At 48.1% G+C, this 10,527-nt stretch overlaps 1 pseudogene; it reads right to left on the bottom strand.

The window, feature by feature from the left end:
- Positions 1-7,716: 7,716 nt before the first annotated feature.
- LOC140914361 (olfactory receptor 52E4-like) lies at positions 7,717-8,714 on the bottom strand (annotated as a pseudogene).
- Between the last annotated feature and the right edge of the window lie 1,813 nt (positions 8,715-10,527).

The raw sequence follows: 10,527 nt of genomic DNA, 5'->3' as shown, positions 1-10,527 counted from the left end.
TTTGCTAAATATGGTTATCCTGTTTATATGCATGTATCACCTTTGTATCTGAAGTTATTAATATTGGCCAGAGTCTTGTATCTTATACATGTGTTGTATTCTTGGGTAAGACCCCTCACATAGAATTTATATTAAGGCCACACATCTATGTGTTGATGGCCCTTCAAGGACACTTAGCTCTCACAATGGGCCATCGAAGAAACACACTCAGCAAAAATACGGGCAACGTCTGCCCTCGTGAGGCACTGAAATATATAAGGACATGTGGTATGCTCAGGTGACCCTCTTGGGCCTGTAACTTTCCACAAACAGAGACAGTGATCTTTGCTTGGGACAGTAAAATTCCATGCACAGAGCAGAAGATATAAAAGGACCTCTGAGACATCCCCACCTTGTCTAAATATCCTCCTTCAGTTCTCTGGTTTGGATTTCAATCAAGGAAGTTCTGAAGAAGGACTAATGATCCCCAACCTGTTTGGGTGATTCCAGAGAGACTTTTGCAAGTGAGCAGTTTATTCCTTCACTGCTGTGGTCCTGATCTCTGAACACTGAAACATCACTTGGATGTATCTGATCTCTCAACCATTTATAGCTCTTCTTCTTTTATTTTATTTTTAATGCTTTAATATTTAATTGCTAAGGGATTGGCAGTGTCACGATTATTGGGTAAGATCTGAGTTATATATTGACCTGGCTAAGTGGTTGATCTCTTGAGGTTAGAATGAGTCTATACGTGGTGAATCTGACCACTCATCATGGAGTCCAGTATCTTTGGTGGTGAGCCGAGTGTTGGGATACCTCAGGAGACTGCAATTGTGGCTTCCAGTTAATCAGTGTGGTGAGACAGAAGTTAACATTTGTTGCCAGAGGCGGCGAGTTATATGGACCCGTGGTGCCCAGGCACCAGGAATATTCCTGGCCCTGGCTCCAGCAAAGTTTGGGACTGAATCTCTGTCCTGGCCCCACCTGCCACCCCCCGCACATTCCCTGGGGTGTCCCCCTAGCCCACCTGCCGCCCCTGGGCTATTTAACATGGCCCAGGATGCCCCAGCTGCCAGCACCAGCAGCGCAGTGGAGCTGAGCGGCTTCCTGCACGCTCGCTGCAGGTGGCTGCTGGCCCGTCCCTGCAGTCCGGGGGCGGCTGTGTCTCCCCGTTCTGCCCCTGCTCTGAGCACCCCTGCAGCCAACGGGAAGCTGCGGGGAAGGTGCCTGGGGGCAGCGGTGCATGGAGACCCCCGGCCCACCCTACCTAAGAGCCGCTGCCGGAGGGGGTGCTCCAGGTAAGCACCGAACCCCCCACCCTCTTCCAGAGCCTGTACCCACATCCCCTCCCCCCACACCTCCTGCACCCTCCAAACTCCATCCTGCACCCCCACTCGCTCCCCCTACACTCCCTCCCACTGCCAAATTCCCACCTGCACCCCCACCCCTCCCACCCCTCTTGCACCCAAACTCCCTCCCAGAGCCTGCACCCCTTACCCCCTCCTGCATCTCCACCCTCTACCCAAAGCCTGCACCCAGCACCCAAATTCTCTCCTGGAGCCTGCACCGCAGAACCCCTCCCCGACCTAAACGCCCACCCAGAGCCTGATCTCTCACCGCTTCTGCACCCAAACTCCCTCCCAGAGCCTGCACCACTTGTGCACCTCAATTCCCCCCCCAGCCCAGAGCCTGCACCCCAATTCCATCCCAGCCCTTCACCCACCCTGCACCCAAACTCCCACCCAGAGCATGCACCCCAGACTCCCTCCCCCAGCCAAACTCCCTCCCAGAGCCTAAGGAAGTTGGTGGGGAGAGCTTGGAGGGGGGCAGGCTCTGGGCATTCTGGGCACCACTACAATTTCTACAAACTTGCCACCCCCGTTTGTTGCTGGACTGGTAGAATCTAATGAGAGAACAACCACCAGTCTAGGGTGAGGCTGCCCCATTTCTCAACAGTTTGCCTGAATCTGGCATCCTCAGCTGTGTCCCACTGAGGCACGGTGACATATGGGCACCACTGACACAGACTATTGCTCACTACTGCCAGGACTCTCTTAGACCTGACACGTATGGTCCATGCACCAGCACAGAGGCCTGGTGCATGATCTCCGTTGCTTTCTCTAGTGAGGGGATCTCCCCTGATTTCAGTGGGGCTGCACCTACTTCCACCAACTAAAGTTTAAGCCCAAATAATTTAACTAGAGATAAAGAATCATCAGAGACCAGTGAGCTGGGATTGAAGAGTCCCAGCTCTGCCACAGATTCACTGCGAGACCTTGGGCAAGTCAGATTCACACTCTGAGCCACAACCTCTCCATGTATTAAATTGAGATTATTATTATTTATTATTTCCAGTGCACTGGTACCAAAATGTCCTAATCAGGGCCTTCGAGGGTGCACCCTGTAGAGTTCTAGGCACTGTGTGGTCCCTGGTAAACAACCAAGACAAGGCTGAAGACTGAGCTGTGTGGAAACCTGTTTTTGCAGCCATAGTGTTTAGCTGTTTATTTAATCATAGAATATCAGGGTTGGAAGGCACCTCAGGAGGTCATCTAGTCCAACCCCCTGCTCAAAGTAGGACCAATCCCCAACTAAATCATCCCAGCCAGGGCTTTGTCAAGCCTGACCTTAAAAACTTCTAAGAGAGGAGATTCCACCACCTCCCTAGGTAACCACCTGCCTCCCAGGTTCCCATCCACTTTTGCTTCCCCTACTAGTTCTTCCCGGTTTGTGAGTAGCAGGTCAAGAAGTGCTCTGCCCCTTGTTGGTTCCTCCAGCACTTCCACCAGGAAATTGTCCCCTATAGTTTCCAAAAACTTCCTGGATTGTCTGTGCACCACTGTATTGCTCTCCCAGCAGATATCAGGGTGATTGAAGTCTCCCATGAGAACCAGGGCCTGTGATCTAGTAACTTCTGTTAGTTGCCGGAAGAAAGCCTTGTCCACCTCTTCCCCCTGGTCCGGTGGTCTAGAGCAGACTCCCAACATGACATCACCCTTGTTGCTCACACTTCTAAACTTAATCCAGAGACACTCAGGTTTTTCTGCAGTTTCACAGTGGAGCTCTGAGCAGTCATACTGCTCCCTTACATACAGTGCAACTCCCCCACCTTTTCTGCCCTGCCTGTCCTTCCTGAACAGCTTATATCCATCCACGACAGTACTCCTGTCCTGTGAGTTATCCCACCAGGTCTCTGTTATTCCAATCACATTCTAATTCCTTGACTGTGCCAGGACTTCCAGTTCTCCCTGCTTCTTTCCCAGATTTCTTGCATTTGTGTATAGGCACTTGAGATAACTTGCTGATCATCCCTCTTTCTCAGTATGAGGCAGGAGCCCTCCCCTTTCATGCTCTCCTGCTCATGCTTCCTCCTAGTATCCCACTTCCCCTCTTACCTCAGGGCTTTGGTATCCTTCCCACGGTGAACCTAGTTTAAAGCCCTCCTCACTAGGTTAGCCAGCCTGCTTGCAAAGATATTCTTCCCTCTCTTCGTTAGGTGGAGCCCGTCTCTGGCTAGCACTCTTCCTTCTTGGAACACCATCCCATGGTCAAAGAATCCAAAGCCTTCTCTCCGACACCACCTGCGTAGCCATTCGTTGACTTCCACGATTCTACTGTCTCTATCCAGGCCTTTTCCTTCCATTGGGAGGATGGACGAGAACACGACTTGCACCTCAAATTTCTTTTTCCTCCTTTCCAGAGCCACGGAGTCTGCAGTGATCCACTCAAGGTCATTCTTGTCAGTATCATTGGTGCCCACGCGGAGAAGCAGGAAGGGATAGTGATCTGAGGGCTTGATGAGTCTTAGCAGTCTCTCCGTCACATTGTGAATCCTAGCTCTTGGCAAGCAGCAGACTTCTCGGTTTTCCTGGTCGGGGCGGCAGATATATGACTCAGTCCCCCTGAGGAGAGAGTCCCCGACAACCACCACTCGCCTCCTCCTCTTGGGAGCGGTGGTCGTGGAACCGCATCCTTAGGACAGTGCATCTCATGCCTTCCAATCGGAGGAGTCTCCTGTTCCCTTCCCTCAGATGTATCATCTAATCCACTCTCCGCATTAGTACCTGTGGGAAGAACATGAGAACAGTTGCTTACCTGTATCTGTGCTGCTGGTACATGGACGCTCCCCTTTCTTCTTCTGGAGGTCACATGCTGCCAAATTTTTTCACCGTCCTTCTGTCCCCGCAGTGCAGCCTGCTCTGAGTCTTCAGAACATTGTGTCCGTAGAAGCCTATCCTGACATCTGTGCAGGAAATCTTCAGTTTCTGTTATGCAACGCAGGGTTGATACTTGTTTCTCCAGACCTTGAACCTTCTCTTCTAATATGGAGACCAGCTTGCACTTTGTACAAAGTCGCTTCTGTCCTGTGGAAGAAAGACAAACATGGCACATCCAGTGTAGTTCACAACAGCTGAACACTCCCCATCCATATTACCTTCCTTCTAAGAGCTTCCTCACGAGTTGTAGTAACTACTCAGAGAAGCCTGCAACATGTTAGCCTCACTTGGCTCTCCCCAGGTGAACTCCCAGGCAAACTCTCTCTGTTTGCCGCTCCTCTGGTTAGCAGCTGAAAAGCTTTTTATAACAGTCAGACCCACTCAAGGCTCACCTGGAACAAGGCACTCCCAATTCACACTTTTCAAATAATCAAGCACACAGTCAAACTGACAAACTCTCCCTGCAACAGACATTCAGATATTTACCAACGCAGCCCCCCAATGCAGCATTTAGCATACCATCTGGAAGGATGGTCCCAATGATGGAATGATTTGCCTCTGCTCCACTTGGATGTTCTCCTTCCCTGAGAGTTTCATCCTCCTCAACAGCACAGACCGGGGGCAGGACCATTTTACTGTGTCCTGTAAAGTCTCATCTATGTACCTCTCTGTCTCCCTTAGCTCCTCCAGTTCATCCACTCTGGTCTCCAAAGCCCGTACATGGTCTCTGAGGGCCAGGAACTCCTTGCACTGAATACATATGTAGGCCACCTGCCCATAGGGCAGGTAATCATACATGCTGCATTGGGTATAAGAAACTGGATAGCTCCCACTCAATCGCTGGACTTCTGCCTGCATTCTCTTTTTACTTCTGAAGCTTATTCCTTGTTTGGTTTGTTTTTATCAGGGGGTGTTTTTTTTGCTTCTAATTTAAATATGTTTAAGGAATATTAAGTATTTCAAGCCCCCACCCCCACACTCTCACCTCTATAGTCACTCACAAAATTCTCCTGTTAGCTGCCCCTGGTTAAGGGTTGATGGGTGCTAAAGGGTTTAGGGATCAAAGCCTCGTTAAGAAGCTCTCAGCTGTCTGCCTTGCCTAGCAGGCTTCTAGGCATAGCACCCACATGGTCCACACATGGTTCCCCAAACAAACAGACAACACAGTATATTTCAGTCCAGCAGCAAGAACACCACACACACACACACACACGACAACAAACTTACTCTAAGGGTCACATAATTGTCCTCTTTCACCTGCAGAAATCCCTTGCAAAACACCCCTGTTAGCTGCTCCTGTTCACTAGCTCGAACTTCTATAGACTGTCTTAAAGAGACTGAGTTAGTTTTCACAAGCACATCAGGAACAAACTCCTGAAAAATCAGGACCTGGATTGAGATACACCTCTGTTACCCCTTTCTTCATCCCCGAGAGGTCAGTTGTGTGATTGCTCCCATCTCAGAGGTCTGTTACACGGTTCCCTCTCAAAGCATGAATCAGAGGTTGGATTCCTGGATGCACAGATGCTGAATCATCCATTCTGTCCTGGATATCCTCCCCCAAATGATCAGTGAGGATACATTCCTGTTCTCCCATTATTCCTCCCACAGTTTCCTTCTCTCAGGCCCCCTCTAGGACACACATCTCTATGCTCTCTAGTCTAGATTGCAATCTACCTGCTGCTCATCCATAAAGGGCTCACAGCTAAGAGCCTGGACAGTTTTCTCACCTGCAAGTTCCACTCCCCATGCCCTTCTTGACCTGGTGTTACCTTCTGGTGCATAGTTAAGGGAGTTCTTACCCACCCTGTCACTTGTGGCTAAGATTCCATCACCCTTCTCTGGGCTCCCCTCTGGGACACACCTCCCTATGCTCCCGAGAACAGGATCTATCCTTGGTTTAGCTGTGACAGGCTTGCAACTAACAGCTGAAACAGACTTCTCACAGATTGGCAATATAGTCTCCTCCCTCTCTGAACAGACACCATCCTCAGCTGCAGGGCAGAAGTTGGTCTCAACTACCCCCAGACCTGAAACCATGGAAATATGCAGTTTCTCCCTGCTGCAGAGGAAGCAAGAAGACTTTCTCCCATTCGCTCAGCTGTTCCTGGGACTTTCCTGTTTCTGTCTGAGTCCTAGCAGAATGCTTCTTCTTGCTGCTGGCAGACCCCTTAACAGCTACATGGAAGAAATCTTTGCAATTAGCATATCAGTAGGGTTATTATCTACTACCCCACTGATAATACAGCTTCCAAACACTTGGTTTCTATGTGCACTTTATCCAAAGGCACAAGGATTTTGTAACCTCCTACTAAAAAAAACCCTCTGAAATCTGCCCTGGCAGTATGTTACCTTCTGGCACTGTAATCTGCCTAACCACACACATCTCTGCCCCTGTATCTTCCCACCCAAGGTGTTTCCTGCAATTAATGCTGACAGCCTTTATGTGCTTCATGCCTGGTTATACAGAGGCTAACTTTACAAACCCCTATGATAAATGACAGGCACATGGGGGCTTCTGTGCTCATGGTTGCCGTATTCATATGGGATGCCTGCTTCCTCCCAGCATAGGGTATTTATTGCTCAGGTGATCAGTGGAATTACAATGATAGCACCTTCTGGAGTTCTCTGTTTTTATTGGTTGGGGATTAGAGGAATGGTTTTGGGGAGACACGTGCCAGCTGTACAGTTAGCCTCTTTCTTCCCAGCGGTAAAATGGGAACCCTGCTTCCTACCATGATTAAGCATGGTGTTTTTTCACAATAGATGCCTGTGTTTGTTGAAAATCATCAGCTAGAGAAGGCATCTCAGCCATAGTTTTGCAGTTTCACGTTGGAGTCTGGTTTAAAGATTTTTTGTTGAAGAATTGCCACTTTTAGGTTTGTTATTGAGTGACCAGGGAGATTAAAGTGTGCTCCTACTGGTTTTTCAATGTTATGATTCCTGATGTCAGATTTGTCTCTATTTATTCCTTTGCATAGATACTGTCTGGTTTGGCCAATGTACATGTCAGAGGGGCATTGCTGGCACATGATGGCATATATCATATTGGTAAATATGCAGGTGAATGAGCCCATGATGGTGTGGTTGATGTGGTTAGGTCCGATGATGGTGTCCCTTGAATAGATATGCGGACAGAGTTGGCAACAGGGTGTGTTGCAGGGATTGGTTCCTGGGTTAGTGTTTTTTTTGTGTGATAAGCAGTCTCTGGTGAGTACCTGAACCCGAGGTGAGATGTGGACCAGGGGCTGGGCACTGGAGGAAGGAATTGTGCAGAGGGCAGAGCCTCAGGGTACATTTAACAGAAATTAGAAAGGTGGCATCCCGATGACTTAAGGAGTTGAACACAGAATGATTCCCCAGTTTACCACACTGACACACCACAGAAAGGCCAGGAAAGGATTTAATGTTTTTTTGACTGTCTAATAAGTGACTCGGGGAAGAGGAATTAGCACCACGTTACCAGCCAGCTCTGCACAGATATTAGTATGAGAGCCAGAGCACCAGGAGGAAACTTTTAAGTCCCTTTATGAGTAAAGAGATGGAGCAGCCTGTCTTGGATCTGTTTCGTCCTCACCCCTTAGATGATGGCATTCAGCATGGGGGGCACCAGGAGGTACACATTGGCCATGAGAATGTGGAAATGCAAGGGCACATTCTGCCCAAAACGCTGTGTGAATAAGGAGAAAAGACCTGGGATGTAAAAGGCTAAGATGGCACAGAGGTGTGAGGTGCAGGTCCCAAAAGTCTTGATCCGGGTGTCTTTGGGAGGAGGCTGAAGATGGCCCTGAGGGTCTGGATATAGGACATGGCAATAAAAAACACATCCACACCGGTCACAAAGAATACCAGAAAGAGGCCGTAATAAATACTGATGCGGATGTCACCGCAGGCCAGCTTCACCATGGCCATGTGCTTGCAGTACGAGTGGGGGATGATGTTGGTTCTGCAATATGGCCACTGCCTCGCCAGGAAGAGATAAGGCAGTACAAGCATGTCTCCACACAGCACCACAGCCAGACCGACCTTGGCCACCACAGAGTTTGTCAGGGTGGTGGATTGTCTCAAGGGATGACAGATGGCCACGTAGCGATCAAAAGCCATGGCCACAAAGATCCCAGACTCCATCACTGTGAAGCAGTGAATAAAGTACATCTGGGTGAGGCAGGCACTAAAATCAATCTCCCTGGAATTCAACCAGAAGATGCTCAGCATTTTGGGAATTGTGCATGTGCATAGGGCCACGTCAGTGACAGCCAGCATGCAGAGGAAATAGTACAGGGGCCGATGGAGGCTCGTCTCCCTCTTCACAATGAACAGGATGGTGAAATCCCCCAAGATGGCTATTGCATATGTGATGCAGAAGGGGATGGAGATCCAGACATTGGCCACCTCCAGGACAGAAATGCCCAGCAGGATGAAGGTGGAGGGGTTGGTGAAGACAGTTGTGTTGGAATCTGACATGGAGTAGGGGAGAAGGTGCCCAACTCTAAGGCAGAACCGTGTCTTCTGCATGTAATGTACATTCACTGGACTTTCTGTATGTGCCCAGGGTGCCAGGTGATGGTCGCAGTACAAATTCCTAGGTGGAGAGACAATGTGAATATAAGACAATACATGCACAACTGGAGGCTGGTCTCGGGGAAGTGACATTTTCATTATTCAGAGAAATGGATTATGAAAAACTGACCCTAATAATGCCACTTCCATATTTGATGGTGCTCCGTGCATCAATAATTCCTACACAAAGTGGTGTGGGAACCCTTAATAGGCACCAGCAGGAAACATGAGTATGGAAACTGGTTATCCGTCATTGCTCCTTAATGTAGAGAAACTCAGGCTAGAGAATACATTATGTAGGGAGATCCCCATTTACCCAGTTGCTCAAAATTTGAGATTAGAAAAAAAAACAACAACCTGTGTGCAGACATATACTGGGGGAAATATCCCAGCTAGAACATACCTCATTAAAAAGACCTGGCATCACTGATCGCAGCTCAATGGAAACACCTGCTCATGCACAAAAGTGGCCAAAACAAAAGCAATAATTGGATGCCTATGGAATTGGATAGAGAATAACTTGCTCTGGACATGCCCTCAGTTTTGGTTATCTCGTCTCTCTAAAGGATATTGCAGATAGAAAGGGAGTTTCCAAGAGGCTGGGAGAATGGGGGAGGCTGTGAGATGTGGACAGAGTGAAAAGTCTGGAACTATCTAGTTTAGAGAAGAGACAAAGAAGGGGGTGTGTGATAGAGGAGAGGAAAATAAAAAATGGAGCTGATTACATTCAAATGGTCAAACAGAGAACTATTCCCAAACAGTAATATCTGTAGACACTTAGTGTTTCACAAGAGCTAGTTCCTCAAAGCTGAGGCAAAATGTCGGAAAAACTTATTGGGAGGAAAAAATAGACAGAAAACTGGGGAGGGAAAATTGGAATTCTATAAGAAGCACTTATTGGATAGCTAGAAAGTCAAAATTCTGTAGTCAAAAAAGTGGACAGCTTTGGATAAACACCTGGTTCAGTGACAAAGCAAAAACATTTTTTGTGTGGGGAGGGTGTGAGGGAGAAGAGCAATATATAACTCATGGGGAAAAGGTAAATAAATATCAAATAATATGAAATTGAAGTTGTGAAAATTGATCATGGACATTAAAGGCATGAGGGAAAAATCCATGTGTGGCAGGTCTCAGAATCACAAAGGAGGTTGTTCATTGCCAGCAGATCGAGGGACGTGATTGTTCCCCTCTATTCAACATTGGTGAGGCCTCATCTGGAGTACTGTGTCCAGTTTTGTGCCCCACACTACAAGAAGGATGTGGAAAAATTGGAAAACGGAAAGCAAGAAAAATGATTAGGGGACTAGAACACATGACTTATGAGGAGAGGCTGAGGGAACTGGAATTGTTTAGTCTGCAGAAGAGAAGAGTGAGGGGGGATTTGATAGCTGCTTTCAACTACCTGAAAGGGGGTTCCAAAGAGAATGGATCTAAACTGTTCCCAATGGTAGCAGATGACAGAACGAGGAGTAATGGTCTCAAGTTGCAGTGGGGGAGGTTTAGTCTGGATATAAGGAAAAACTTTTTCACTAGGAGAGTGGTGAAACACTGTAATGCGTTACCTAGGGAGGTGGTGGACTCTCCTTCCTTCAAAGTTTTTAAGGTCAGGCTTGACAAAGCCCTGGCTGGGATGATTTAGTTGGGGATTGGTCCTGATTTGAGCAGGGGGTTGGACTAGATGAGCTCCTGAGGTCCCTTCCAACCCTGATATTCTATGATTTTATGATTCTATTATTAAGAACAAAAGAAATCCTAGAAAAGGTTTAGG

This window comes from Lepidochelys kempii, chromosome 1 (genome assembly GCF_965140265.1).
Source record: "Lepidochelys kempii isolate rLepKem1 chromosome 1, rLepKem1.hap2, whole genome shotgun sequence".
Lineage (NCBI taxonomy): Eukaryota > Metazoa > Chordata > Testudines > Cheloniidae > Lepidochelys > Lepidochelys kempii.
This window is presented reverse-complemented; position numbering and strand designations above follow the sequence as displayed.